Genomic DNA, 15,920 nt, shown 5'->3' on the forward strand with positions numbered 1-15,920 from the left:
TTTCTCTGAAATATTACCAAACTACTTGTATTCCAAAGCTAATGACATTGCTATATCATATCTTAATCATTGCCTTCATTTTACATGTTTTAATTTATTTGCAATAAAAAGTTAATCTTTACAGTTTTAATTCATTCTCTGAAGACTTTAGAGGCTGGCACATGATAAACAGATCTTGTTGATACATATACAACTTCTTTCCCAAGATACTCCCTTGTCCAAGGAATTTCCACTCCAAGAATGAAGATCACACATCACAGATTCTGTTCCCCTGTCTGTGAGTCTCTCTCACACGTAAACTTTATTCTAGTTAATCATATAAGTGGGGGGAAAAGGCTATAAATCTGGTTGAAATATAGCCATGAGGGCAATAATCTATTTTTCTGTAGTTAGAGACTCATTGCATGCTCTTTTCAGCATCAAAACTGAAACTTTCTGCACGTTGTACATATTTACAGAAGTGATATTCGTGGCATTTACTAAGTTATATATTATAAAATATCAATGGAAACTACTCTGTTAGACTCAGCCTATGTGCCTTATTCTAACCTGGGCTTGTCTGCTTCACTGGGTGCAAATCGAATAGCAAATAGCAAATAGAAGCCACGTCCGTTTGTTTTAGATCTTATACCCCTGAGTCCACTGTCTGCATTGTTACCAGAGTGATTTATCTACAATATGAAATCGGCCTTATTACCCTGCTATTAAGCATGTCTGTGGCTCCATTGTGATTTTACGTATGACATACAGCATGTCCTTTGTATCATGGTCCCGACCTGCATCCTTGGCCTTATTTTCCAGCTCTCCCCAACCTGATGTTTATGTTAGAATAATATAGAACATCTACGTGTTTTATGATTGCCTACATTTACTCATGTTTCCCCCTTTGCCTGGAGCCTAATCGTTCCTAACATTTACTTATCTAACTCATTACCTACATTTAAGGTTTATGTTAGATACTGTCCTCCAAAAAGACATTCTCAAGCTGGTGGACTGGGCTGAGTTGACATGTGTCACCTCTTTACTTTCTCAAAATTATGTGTTTATGGGTTTCTTTCTTTTTTTGAGACTGCGAATTCCTTGCAGGTAGAGCAAATGTGTTTATTACATTTGCTGTATGGTCATCCCTGAGCATTGTATCCGGCAGACTTAGGTAGTAATGTATATTTGGTGAAATGAAATAGCCAAAATTTTTCATGAAATCAGAATTAGAATTTTGTCTCAAACAGATTTGGGCATTAACAAAATAATCTTGCATTACTTTGAAATAAAGCCCTAAATAAAGGAGTAAGATAGGCTAGATTTCTTCAGTGATCATAAATCTATACCCTGCCCCTTCTTTACTGCTTTCAGGCCATCCATTCAGTAATTCAGTCATTTACTCATTCATTCATTTGTTCATTCATTCATTCCTTCAATCTCCACCTTTTATTTATGTAACTTCTGAGGATGGTGTCTTGGTCTCTCTATTTTTTCAAACTGTAGTCAGGGATTTACTTCCAGTAGAAGCTACACCAGGATGTGATATATTTAAACCCTCCTTCTTCCTTAAGCCAATAAGGGCATGGGCAAGAACATTGGGATCTATAGTTCTAAGATACTGCTGTCTAATGCACTATCTATTTATCCTGGAGGAGGCTACTCTCCCTGGAGTTTGCTTGCAACAAATTTAATCACCTGTCTTACCTAACAAGTTCTCTCCTGCTTTGGGGCTGACCAGGTTCGCCTGCCACTTGAAATAGCTCTTAGGTCAATAGCTTAAGTAGATAGCTCAAGGTCCATTTCCATTCATCACCTACAGAGATCGGCAGTTAGGAGCACACCAAGTAAAGCCACAGGGCTCCATATTTCTTATTATAAACACGTGAAACCCTTTTAGAATTGCTTCAAAGAAGCAGATACAGAGAACATCATGAGCTCAGTTCTATGCTCTTAGCAAGATTGTCTGCTTTCATTTTTCTAAGGTCTCATAATATATCCTCTGATTTTTCATTCCCTAAGATTCAGACCTCAAATACCTGCATGCTCCCTAGGGATGATGAGTAAAAACTAAGGAATGAGGGAACATGACGATAATTACAAAATTTTATATTATCCTCTCCTATCCATCTAAGGTGTTGTCTCTATGGAGATCAGCTCTACCTATCACATATTTCTGCAAGATATCAACACAATCTAAATTCTAATGACTCTACAGCTCCCTCTACACATTACCTGTGTGATGCCTTCATGAGTATGTCCATGGTGTGTTAACTTACTGATTTGTACTCTAAAATGTACACATTTTTGTAAAGGGGGCTGTATTAGAGTTCTTCAGAGAAATAAGCAACAGGATGGTCGGATGGATAGATAGGTAAAAGAGGAAATTTGTTTAAATAATTGACTCAAAGTGTTATGGAGGCCAAGGGGTCCCATCAACTCCTGTTTGCAAGCTGAGGAACCAAGAAAGTCAGTGATATAATTGAGTTTGACTCCAAAGGCCTAAAAATTAAGGGGCCAGAACTGGATGATGCCCACCTAGCACTGATTTCCATAGACTTTACTCAGTTGACTGATGGAAATGCTAATCTGTTCCAGAAACACCCTTACAGATACACCCAGCGAAAAATGTTTTACCAACTGTCTGGGAATCCCTTAGCCCAGTCAAGTGGCCATACAATTAACAATCACCTATGCTGTGATTAAAATATGTAATATTTAAATGGTTTAGAACAGACTTACGGTCCAATGAAACCAATATTATCACTGGTAGTTAGTATGGATTTAAGTTGGCGTGAATGTTTATTCAGGGGATGTGTATAATGAATATAGAAATAGTATTAATAAACTCTACTTCTGTGAATTTGTCTAAAGAAAATGATCATTGCTACACTGATATTTATGACTAAGAATGTACATCACAGAATTACTTGATAGAGATAGTCATTCCTGTCTTAAAAAAAAATGACACAGTTATCCACCTGAGATTTGAAGCCCTAAATCTACAAACCATTATTATATCCCTCCTCTTTCCATTAATCCCACATCCAGTTTAATCCCAGAAAAATTTCCTTGTTGTTTGGTACCTAGTACTAACTTGTTTCCTACTCCATTCTTCCATCATCTCTGGCCTTCCTTGTTTCCACCCAACACTTCCTGATATCCAGGCTTCAAAAGATTGGTCTTAAAAAGATGCATCGTATTATATGCTTCCATGCATACCCACTTTGAGTAAAAGGAGGGACTATCATATAAAGTAGCCTTCTAGATGCTATCTGTCACAGTGTCCTTATTTCCCTTATAGGAATGATTACTTCATGGATTTTTACTTATTTTCTGGTTTGACTTCTATCTCTGCCACAGAATACAGGCTCCATGGGAAAAGAGTAATCTCAGTGCCATAAAACAGAAAGGAAAGATGATAGTGAGTTTGGAACAAATCAGAATGTCCATGCATAGTATAATTAAAGTTTAGATGAAAAATTATATAGGCATAACAAACAAGAATAAAGATGAAAATTGCTTCACACAGAAGAAGATTCAGTGTCTTATTTTCCTCTCTAAACCAAGATGGAAATTTTCCTCTCTAAACCAAGATGGAACAATCTGAGGACTTCACTAAATGTTAGTTGAACGAATAATTAGAAATAACCTATAAAAGTAAACATTCAGGGTCGCCTGTGTGGCTCGGTTGGTTAAGTGTCTGACTTTGGCTCAGGTCATGATCTCACGGTTTGTGAGTTTGAGCCCCACGTCGGGCTCTGTGCTGACAACTTGGAGCCTGGAGCCTGCTTTGGATTCTGTGTCTCCCTCTTTCTCTGCCCCTCCCCTGCTCACACTCTGTCTGTCTGTCTCTCTCTCAAAAATAAATAAGCATTAAAAATTTAAATAAAAATAAAAATATATACAAACTATTCATTAAGGCAAAGCTGATTTTTATATATCCATGTTATTCATTTCTCTTCAACTACATAGTGTCTAATTTACCAGTATTTATTAGGATACATTAAAAATATGAATATATATATATATATAAACTATCCCCTTACATTCAGTATAGGTATGCTGGATAAAATTATGGGAGGATGAGACGTATATGCAGCCATTTCTGTTTCTAAGGCCAACCTGTTCTCATCCTGTCCCTGTCACCCTCCACCTGCTCTGCTCTTGACCACAAGTTAGAGATGTTAGAACTGCTGAGCTCCGGCTTCACAGGTGAGATAGGACGGCAGTTGCCGTTATCATCATAATGCAGTAAAGGTCACTCACCAACCACACGGAACACATGCAGACGTGTTCTTCACAACTCTTGTAACTGCCGGTTACATTCACTTAAAATAGGGCCCTAATCATGAAATTTACAGGGCCACCAGGTCATACACCTTGATGACTTTTATTCAAAAAGGTGGCAGATTTTTCCTTCTGTGACATAGGAAATCATGATTTGAAGAACAAATACGGTACTTTTTTTTTCTTTTACAGGTGACCCGTGTTTCAAAACTGTCAAATGACATTACAAAACCCCTCACCTTTTAAAGGTAGCAACAGTATTGAAACAGATTCTGAAATATCATACGACTATTATATTGTCTGAAGCTTTTTTTTAATGCTTTGTCAAAATGCTATTACCAGTTTAGATATTAGATCTTTATCCTGAGAAACAAATTGTAGGCACGCATACCCTTCCTCACTTCCCAAGAAGAGGATATTACTTTCATGAACACAATCACTTGATTACTATTGATTTTCTTTCATAAATGGGGAAAGGAATTTCCTGTTTAGCTTATTGATCAAGGAGCCCTTTCCTGAGGGTGTGGGAAAATCACCAAAATTATCAAAGGTAACTTCAGTAAGAGTTATACACACATGACACTCGCCGCAGTTGAACGATGACTACTCTCGATGCAAGAGAAAAGGTGGCTCAGTGTTGTGGAAGAAATAATAATAGAAGGTACTAGGGAAATGTCTGCTGTTCTGTGCCAGGCACCGTGTTAAAACATTTATGTGTCTGTGATTTCTGAATTCCCTGTAGCTACTCACAGTAGCCATTATTATCTTCATTTTATAAGTGATAGAATTGAGAATAAAGAATTAGAGGGGTAATGGACCAAAATTATACAGCTTTTGAATGACCTGGAGGTGATTTAAACCAGGTTCTGGCCAGCATCACATTTGAAGATGTTTGCAGTACCCCATGGATGACAAATATCTGATCTCACTCCCTTTCCTCTGGCAGATGCAGCAAATAAATCATAGCTTTTGTTTCTGCTCAGGAACACATTCCCTTAAAATCGTCCTAAACACAGAATCTATATCGCACTGACCAGATTCAACACAAATGATAGAACCTAAGGAAACATCCTGTCAAACGTGCCAAACAGTCTTCTCTAATTTTCCTTGGGTGGTTCCATGTCACTGGATCTATGAGTGATGTTTTAACTGTTTCAGGAAACTCATTTATATATTACTTTATCCCAGCCCTTCAAATATTCTCTTCCTCCCTAGTTCTCAGACTTATTAATTTTTCTTCCAGCCTGTGAAATCAATCTGTGTGGGTGTGATTTCTAGCCAAATGAATGTAAACTCTGTTTCTCTTTAATTCTCTATTTGGATGGCTTTTCCTTTCTGTAGGTGGCTGTGACTGGATTGAATGAAAGGGTGATGATTCCGGATTAACATGGACCTGTTTTTCCTCTTGATTGCTTCATGACTTTTAAACATCACTCTTCCCATATTAAGGCTTTCTTTCTAGATAAGTATTGATTTAGGAGTCTCTCTGCCAAAGATAAGAAGGAGAGGTGCAAAATGCCACTCAATAGAGAAGTTAGCAAGTGGCCTAAATTGTATCTAAGTGTGGTGTGGAATAAGAAGTGACAAATAAATGGAAAAGAATTTCTATGTAAGAACTAAATTTTCCTTCCTTCTTCCCTCCCTCCCTCCCTTCCTCTCTTCCTTCCTTCCTTCATTTTTTGATACATCATGAGAAATTATAAATGGAATGAGCATAAATAAGTGTAAAGATTTCTAGAGAAAATCAAAAGTGTGCAGATATATATAATATATATATAAATATATTATACATATAATATACATATGCATATTTCCATATCCATAGCATTCTATATAGTGGAAAATTAGAAACAATGTAAATGTCTAATATAACATAATTGGTTAAAGTAAATTTCATTCTCAGCAAAGTCACAGGGTATGAAATCAATGCACAGAAATTGATTGCATTTCTATACACCGATAATGAAGCGGCAGAAAGAGCAACCAAGGAATCAATCCCATTTACAATTGCACCAAAACCATAAAATACCTAGGAATAAACCTAACCGAAGAGGCAAAAGAACTGTACCTGCAAACTATAGTAAGTTTATGAAGGAAATTATAGAAGACACAAAGAAATGGAAAACTATTCCATGATCATGGGTTGCAAGAACAAATATTGTTAAAATGTTGATACTACCCAAAGTGACTTACACATTCAATGCAATCCCGACAAAAATAACACCGACATTCTTCACAGAGCTAGAACAAGTAATTCTAGAATTTGTAGGGAACCAGAAAAGACCCTGAAGAGACAAAGTAATGTTACAAAGGAAAACCAAATCTGGAGGCATTACAATTCTGGACTTCAAGCTGTATTACAAAGGTATAGTCATCAAGACTATATATATAAACTTTAAGAAGTCACGTTATGTGAACAAAAAAAGTTTTGGGACACTTGAGTGGCTCAGTTGGTTAAGCATTTGACTTCAGCTCAGGTCATGATCTTGCATTTCCTGAGTTCCAGCCCCACATTGGGCTCTGTGCTGACAGCTCAGAGCCTGGAGCTTCAGATTCTGTGTCTCCCTCTTTCTGCCCCTCCCCTACCCATGCTCTGTCTCTCTGTCTCTGTCTCTCTCTCTCTCTCAAAAGTAAACATTAAAAAGAAAATTTTAAAGCAGATTATTTGGTGTGATGTCATTTTGAAGCCAAAACTATGTATTTTCAAAACTTACAGGAATGTGTAAGTCTCTCCTTATGGATTAACTATGATTAAATAAAAAACAATATTATATCTGGAAAGACCTGGTCAACAACAGTTCACTCTGCATCCTACAAGAAAACTGCTTGACAGGAAAGACACACTCACCAGAGAAAAACATCATCATGACAGTTCACAATGGCACCATTGTGTGTAACTAGCTAAATGTACTTGGGATAGTTACACAAATAAAAATCAAAACAAAATGTGGCACCTGGGTGGCTCAGTGGGTTAATCATCTGACTCTATTTCAGCTGGGGTCACCGTCTCATGGTTCATGAGTTGGAGCCCCACGTGAGCTTGAGATTCTCCCTCTCTCTCTGTCCCTGCCCTGGTCGCACTCTCTCTGTCTTTCTCAAAAATAAATAATATATGAAACACTTAATTTAAAAAAAAACAAAATAAAATCGTAAGAAATGATGGTGCTGAAGTAGAATTTAAAGTAGAAATTTAGTGTCAAAATTAAAGTGCTACAATAGTTATTTATCAGTAATAATCTCTGTTAGGTCAGGAGTGAGTAAGGGAAAAGTTTTAGCTTTCAGCTTCCAATACCATTTTGCTTCTTACTTTTTCTCTGACAACCATAGAAGGTTTAAAATATGTGTGTATAGTATGTGTGTGTGTGTGTATATATATATATGTACACAGTGCTTAACTCTCATACGAAGTGTGTTAATTTTTTTGGAGGGGATTCATTTAAAGTATTGGCTCATTTATTCCACAGGTCTTGTAAACATCAAGATATTTTCTTAAAATTTGAGTGAAAAATTGAATATTATTTTGTCCCATTCACTTTTGATATTGGCCATGTTGAATTTTACACTTAGCACTTAGTATTTGACATCCTTCTATAACACCCTGACATTTATTTGATTGCTCCATATATTCTTTTAAGCAGAATAAACCCTTTTAAAACTGACTATTGTTTTCATTTTCTATTCAGATCACTTTTTATTTGTAGTCTGAAAAGATATCATAATAATATTAGCACAAAACTTAATTTTTATTGAGAGTTTATTATGTGCTAAAATATGTATGCCTGTAATTTCATTTTAACCCTTGAACTGTTACAAGCACCCCCAATTTTATAAGTGAGACATCTCAGAATAGGTAGGTTTATGTAATTCACAAAGGGAAGTCCTGTACTCAAGCCCAGGCCTCACTGAATCTAAATTCACACTCTTCAATATGTTTCTCGGAGGACAAATCTATTTTCTTGCCTCTCTTTTTCAATCTCTCATAGCCATAGACATTTTATCCCATAAATAGTAGAGTCTGGCTGGGCACCTGGGACGCTCATTTGGTTAAGAATCCAATTTTGACTCAATGTTCATGGGTTCGAGCCCCGCGTCAGTCTTTGTACTGACAGCTTAGAGCCTGGAGCCCACTTCAGATTCTGTGTCTCCCTTTCTCTCTGTCCCTCCCTATTCATATTCACGCTTTCTCTCTCTCTCTGTCTCTCTCTCTCTGTCTCTCTCTCTGTCTCTCTTTCAAAAATAAATAAATATTAAAAAATTAGAAAAAAATGTAGAGATGGCTGACAATCACTGAAGTGTGAGAATTGCCCCCAGTAATGATCTTAGCATTACCTCCTGTTCTGGTAGACTTGAGCCCTCCAAGACTTTAATCTGGGAAATTCTTGATCTCAAATATATTCAATTGTCCTCAACCCATCTGTAAATAGTTTTTCTATAAAAAGGTGAGTGGTATAAAAACAGATTTCACTTAACGTTAAGTGACTGGAAAAGTAAAACACTCTCAGAGCTTATTTTTCCTTCAGAAACCAAGTTGGAGAATCAGTAGGCCAACACCTCTCTGAAGTTCCCACTACTGTTTTCTTTCATTTCCCTCCCACTACTATTTTAATTGGATAGGCTCAAAAAAGAGTTTGTACTCAATAGATTAAGAAGCCCGATCTCAGAAAATGCTACCTAGTTAGGATGTGATCATTTGTTTTTCAAAATAGAATGAACTAAAATACAGTGTTCCAAAGTGGAAATCTTCTAGAATTTGAATTGCATATTTCCTATGCATAGCTCATTTACTCATATGAAGCAAGGTATAACTATCAGGAAAGAAACAAGAGAACCTCAATTGTCAAGATTATAATTCTTCCTGAATTATAAGAAATAAGTAGCAATGTCATAGTAAGAATAGCTTTCATTCACTTGAGTACTCACTTTGTGTCTATGTTTATGTTAAGTGTGTGGCATCATTATCTCATTCAATCTTTAGTAGACCAGTTTCATTTTGCTGGTGCTGTACCTGACATTGGAGCTCTTGCCTGATTGGTGAGCTTATTGAGTTCTTCATCAGAGACATTTGGAATTATTCTGTTTTAATTTTAAAAGTAGCGTAGGCGTATGACATAGCTTACAAATTATGGAACGTATATTTCGACATCTTATGTCGCTGAAATCGGAAACTTTAACCATTTCTTATCTGTGAGCTATTTTCTATGCATGAGCTGACTCCAAAAAGGTTAATCAGAGAATAAATCGACTGTTTAACCCAATTAGATTTCATCTACAAAGCACCTGACTTGAGAGGAAATCAAAACTTAAATGCCAGAGAAGTTATTTTGATTTTCAGAGTTTAAGCCATAGGAAATAATTTGATTCTCTGAATTTTAGTAGAATTAAAATCCTACTGGAAACAAGTGCATGCTGTTAAAAAGCAGCGATGAGTTTCACAGAAAGATTGAATTTTTCATTGCTTTTTACTTCATATATGTACATATTGTCTTCACCTGTAGGTATGTACATATACACCCACACACACAGACACACACAAACACACAGAGTGATTATATTTATTTGGATTCGTAAGAGGATGCACGGGTAATAATTAGAAATATATTCCTTTACAAGTGGCATTTTCTGTGAGCTTGATCTAAATGAAGAAAGTAGTCTACAATTTCAGTTCAATGTATGCAGATGAATGTAATAAAGCTAAAAAAACACTATGAATCATGCTTTAAAATTATATATTGTTATTTCCCTCATAGCCGCAAGTAATTTGGGAATAAAAGTTATTGGAGACATTTTAAATTATCAGCTCTGAAATATAGATATAATTAAATGTTACCTTGACTTTCATATAAATTTTCAACAATACCCCTCTTTTCCTGTAAAATGACTGAAGAATTACCTTTATGCACTTAACACGTGAGGGACAAGCAATTTCTAGTCTTTAAATTTAGTGGGTTCTCCGTTTCCCACCCCCTCAAAAAAGTTTACAAAATCAGTAAAGCTACATTTCCGAGTGGCTTTACCCCATAGGTAGAAAGCCTAAAGAGGCCATGGAGAACCTCTCCAGGCTCTCACACTGTTTATCTAAGTGTCATGAAAGAATTTTAGGCAGGGTGTAAAGAATGTTCCTTTTCAGAAATCCAGTTTCTTTGAAGAATGACGTTCATGTGTTCAGGGTCTGTAAAATACAGAAATGCAGATGATCGCGTCGTTGAAAAGTATTGTCAATCCCCCGTGCTCCCTTTCCTACCAGATGGGCACTCCCTGGCTCCTGCCACAGAAGGCTTTCACAATTAATAAGTTAATGCGAAAGATCATTATGGACTCAGGATTTGTCACTCATGAGGTTTACAAAAGTTTAATCTGAGGCTGTGGTAGGGAAGGGGGATTATAGAACACAGTGGGTTCCCTGCTAAAGATTTTTCCAGTTGAAGAGTTCCATCAGGAGAATTTCATGCTCTGAAAGTTTCTAGTGGCCATGAACTCTACCAACCCAATCAAAAAAGCCACACAGCAAGGAAGCATACAGGAGATCACCACCCATTGACTTCTTTTCATGAACAGGATTGTTTGGAGACTACTCCCAAACACAGATAAAATAAAGCATCAAAAACAAGGAGTGTGGTGTTTCCAGAGACATAGCTACACATCTAGACACTGAAGTGACTCCTCTTTCAAAAGAGAAGCAACAGTTTGTGGGTTCTTATATCTGAAAGTCTATTAAAAATCCTTTGTTCATAAAAACTGATTAGCAGAACAGACTTTCCCCTTTCCTTCTGCTGTGCACTGTTATGAATCTGCAGCCCGAGGTAATGACTTATTTTGTTTTTTCATTGCCGTCATACCCTATTACCATCTCTTCTGGGACTATTTGCAAACCATGAGCATAGACCCCACCTCACCTGTTCAGAGCAACTCCTCTTCCTCATGGGAGAAACTTGAGGGAAACGCCTGGCATGTTCCTCACTGACCACCCCATCATCAGATTCTATCAAGGGTAGTATCTTAACATACCTGTTGCAGTATTTGATTTTCTGGAGAAATTGAGGTCATAAGCAAAGCTTCAAACACTATAAGTGATTTTAAAGTTAGTCAATGATGTTAACAGACCTGGAGAACTCTAGCTGGTCGATGGTGACGATGGCAATGACGACTATGATGAAGATTAATGGTTTAGATGAGACTTCCAATAGCTGAAAAAAGGAGAAATCTACTACTCTGGCCAAGTACCTGAGATCTTTGGTATTAGACCCCACCACCATCTCCCCATGCTGTTCCCCTAGGACTCCAGCTATGTGTGTGTGCACGCATGCACACACATGGGTGCACGTGCACACACACACACACACACACACCTTTCAGTACCATGAATGGACTGTTTCATGACTGGCTTTGACCAGGCATTTGAGTTTAACTGTGTATTAGCTATGAATTACCCCAAATTTAGCAGCCTGAAGACACACACCCATATTCTTCCAATATCCCATGGCTAAGAATCCTGGGAGTGGCCTCACTGGCTGGTTCTGGCTCAGGGTTTTGAACAGAGCTGCAGTCAAGCTGTTGTGAAGCGAAGTCGCTGGGCTGAGCTCTGCTTCCAGGCTCGCACAGGTGACTGTTGGAAGCTGCACAAAATCTGCTTCCAGGCTCCTTCACCAGTGTAGGGTGGGCCTCCATTCCTTGCCCCTTGGGATTTCGCACCAGGCTGCCTCACGACATGGCAGCTGGTTTGGAACAGTTGACAAAGTAAATCTAGTGTTTTGAGAAATTTCCTCATAACTGTGCTTTCTGTTGCATCTATCTGGCCTCAGCCTACTCTTCCAGCTGGCTCACACCCAAGGATCCTGAAGTCCAGTGAAACATACACTGTTTCCTGATCATACTGTGTCCTTTATACATTCGTGGTTTTGCCTGGCCTACAACCTGTGCCAGAAATGTTCTTGTCCATCTTATGGTCCCTCACTCATCCTCCAAGAATATGCTCCAATACCACATATTCCACGCAAGCTCGCCTACTGCCCTACCCCGTCCAGGAAGAATGTGTTTACCTTTCCTCCCAGGCCCAGGGTCTTGGTAGCTATTTGTATTCTAACACATACTCTATTGTATTATTATCTGCCTGTTTGTTTAGAGAAGGACAGCTCTAAGGCAAAATTATATCTTCACTGCTGTCTGCTCTGTGCCCACGGAAACTAGTATTTGTGGGACACCTGGATAGCTCAGTCACTTAAGCTGCTGACTTCGGCTCCAGTCAGGATTTCGCAGTTTGTGAGTTCAAGCCCATGTCAGGCTCTGTGCTGACAGCTCGGAGCCTGGAGCCTGCTTTGGATTCTGTGTCTCCCTCTCCCTCTGCCCCTGCCTGGCTCATGCTCTCTCTGTCTCTCTCAAAAATAAATAAACATTAAAAAAAGGAAGTAGTGTTTGATGTTTGTCTTTTGGGATGGACATTATTATTTAATGTTTTTGTTTAATAAATGGATGAATGCTAGTAAAAATGTCAAAATTTTCCAAATATATTTATCCCCTCAGTATTTTCTTCCTCCCTTAATTGCTGGCTTATGGAATGTGCTTTCTGTGTCTTATAAGTTAATAAGGAAAGGAGTTAGAAGCAAAAAAAATTGTCTCCTAGTGTATATGAACACTCATGAGTTAATGACAAATGATTGGTTTAGAGACTAACAGTTTCTATGAACACTTTACATAATACTTAGACTCTTCGCTTCTGGGAATTTTGCCATTACCATATCTAAAAAACACTGTTTTGTATTTAGATGTTTTAAATGAATAATACAACATTTCCCATATGTATTGGTGGAATTGCTTGTATTATCATCAATTAGGTCAAATACTTAGGCATGAGCTATTTTATACCCATGTAAATCTAATATACATGTAGGTAAAGAAATATAAATAGTAATATAGCAAGAATTCTACTTTTAAGATTGTGGAAATCTTGTCTCTACAACCTAGAAAAGACAAACCAACAACAACAAAAGCCCATAAATGTGAATAGAAGGGAAGAAAGATATTTTGGAAACATTACTGAGGAAGCAGGAACTCAACCTGGTAGATATAAAAATACAGAATTACTCTTTGAGCCCCGGAATTTTTAAGCAGCTGAGATGCCTTTACCAAATCATGTAATGTAAAAACAAACAAACAAACACCCATTAATTTTATTGTGCTTTCATGCATGCTCTCAATACAAACAGTGACTGGACGAGTCTAGACTTCCTCACTCACGGTGGCCATGTATGAATGCGAGCCTTGGTTCTTTTTTCTGTGGAGAGACAACGTGCCGCTGCTGTCCGACTTTCCTCATGAATTTTTCTTATTGAAAAAGTGATCGCCTTTCGTCATTGATTTAGAGGGGCTGCTTTTGGGGTTTAACTTCGGTGCGGTTTCTTAAGTTGGAATAGAAACTTTAATAAGGGCCATGGCTGACCTCTGCATCATCACTAACGAGTGACTCTAATCTCACACGCCTGCATTTTCTAAGATGAGGTTGTGGGGGGGGGGGGGGTAAAGGGAGCAAACTGGTGCAAGCGTGCCTGTCTGAGTGCATGCATGCTGACACATCCAGGGACATCTCCGTGTCATGCTCACAAGTGTGCACCTTTCACACTAGCCACCTTGCCCCTCTGCTCTAAAACTTCGGATTCCGAATCGCCAAGTTCATGCCATTAGTCTGCTTGTGTGAAGGCGATGAAATTGCATTAAATATTTTATTCAGTGTTTAGCTGGAGTCAGCACTGAATGACCGTGTGTGCTGGTGACCACGTTTCAGCTGGGCAGCAGCCTCTTGGGTGACGTGAGCAGCCCCGCTCTCCAGAAGCCAAACTGAGCCGTAGAGAAGTAGGCAGGTTGCCCAAGCCTACCGGACTGATGAATGCAGCTCTGAGGCTCAAGCCTAAGGTTTAGGACTTCAAAGTCTGTCCTTCCCATTATTTTCCTCTTTCCCCATTTATCCTCATTCTTGAAACCATGTCTTTGCTGGGCTGACAGTTTTCTCCTCTCAATTTAATTGAAATCTCAGAGGTGGATTTAAAATCTAATATCCACACTACTGTATCTAATCACTTTCTGATTTTCATCTTCCATTGGATGGCTGTTGACTTCCAGACAAAGCTGGCACTCATAGGCCTTCGAATTCACAACCTGTCCCCACTCTTGTCCTGAGCCTCATAGGATCCCAACCTGTGCTGCTACCCGTGGATAAACCGTGGATACGTCCTCACCTCAGTATGCATGGTCTTTCACAACAAGGTACCTTTGATTATTCATTTCACTTGGCCTGCGAATTTGTTCTCTTCTCTACACGTATCTTCTGGTCCTTAAAGCCCACTGTAACTATCGTAAATATCGTTTGATTTGATTTTCTTAGAAAAAAATTAACCATCTCTCCCCCCTTTCCTGTAGCACTCTATTTATAGAGCTTGTAGAATATTAATTTCAATATGGTAAGAAGAGCACTATGATAGAGATAAATCACACTGAGTGGTGAGGAGAAAGGAAAAATCAACTCTTGATCATTTGAGTTATGTAGACTGTGAGTTCACTGAAGGCAGCCTGTAATTAGATTTTATCATGCAATTAGATTTTTATCATTGAGACATGGTGAGTGTTACGTATACTTTTCTTAAATAGTCTCTTTGAAAAAAAATGTTAATCACTTATCTTTATCAGTGTTTTAGTATTGGATTTCATGTACTTATATATTCCTTCAATTGTCTAATGTGTTCAAGCCCAGTCTGCCTAATAGGAAGATGGCAAATTCCTAGAGGGGAGACATCCAAAAGATTCACACTGAATTAAATAATAATGTGAAACTAAATAAACTACCTTTACCTCAAAGTTAGTTTCCTGAATTAAAGTTTTTATCATTTCTGTATAAAAATAGTACTCTGTTAAGTGGTCATCGCCCAGTCTACTTGGAATAGGATTTGAATGTGTTAATATTTTGAGAATTTTTTTTCCAAGATGGTACATGAGGTGGATGAGTATCACAGAGTTGAGACAACAAGTTGAAATAGTTCTCATTGAAATTTACAGTGGCGATCATTAATTATATGGGTCTCATTAGTTATGTGGTAATCAAGAATAAGGCAGAGAAATCAGCCAGTAATCCTCACCATTTGAGGGCTTGCATAGTTGCTTACCATAGTTTATAACAATGTTAACAACCTGAATAGAGTCCTGGGAGTCTGTATATGCTTTTTATTCATTTGTTTTTTAAAATAATGTAAACCTAGGTAAATTCTCTTCTTTTATGAACTGTATCTAAAACTGACAGATTTCAGGGCGCCTGGGTGGCTCAGTCGGCTGAGCGTCCGACTTTGGCTCAGGTCGTGATCTCGCAGCTTGTGAGTTCAAGCCCCGTGTCAGACTCTGTGCGGACAGCTCAGAGCCTGGAGCCTGCTTCCCGCTTCCCATTCTGTGTCTCCCTCACTCTCTCAACCTAACCCACTCACATTCTGTCTCTGTCTCTCTCAAAAATAGATAAACATTAAAAAAATAACAATAAATTAATTAATTAATTAAATGGACAGATTTTAACCTTTTTAAAAATCACTTAAAATGGTTTAAAATGACTCCCAAGGTGGGCTTAGGCTTTTTATTTTCCTTGGTATACATTTATAAGAACTATTATTTTCAATAACTTA

The 15,920-nt window shown here is 37.9% G+C and overlaps 1 protein-coding gene across 1 annotated transcript in view; it reads left to right on the forward strand.

Moving 5' to 3' along the window:
* The first annotated feature begins 222 nt into the window (after positions 1-222).
* PCDH15 (protocadherin related 15) overlaps positions 223-15,920 on the forward strand; it is an 833,394-nt gene continuing 817,696 nt past the window's right edge. Inside the window, 1 exon segment of the mRNA XM_042960326.1 lies at positions 223-277. The gene's annotated coding sequence lies outside the window, so the exon portion shown is untranslated.

Source organism: Panthera tigris, chromosome D2 (assembly GCF_018350195.1).
Source record: "Panthera tigris isolate Pti1 chromosome D2, P.tigris_Pti1_mat1.1, whole genome shotgun sequence".
Classification (NCBI taxonomy): domain Eukaryota; kingdom Metazoa; phylum Chordata; class Mammalia; order Carnivora; family Felidae; genus Panthera; species Panthera tigris.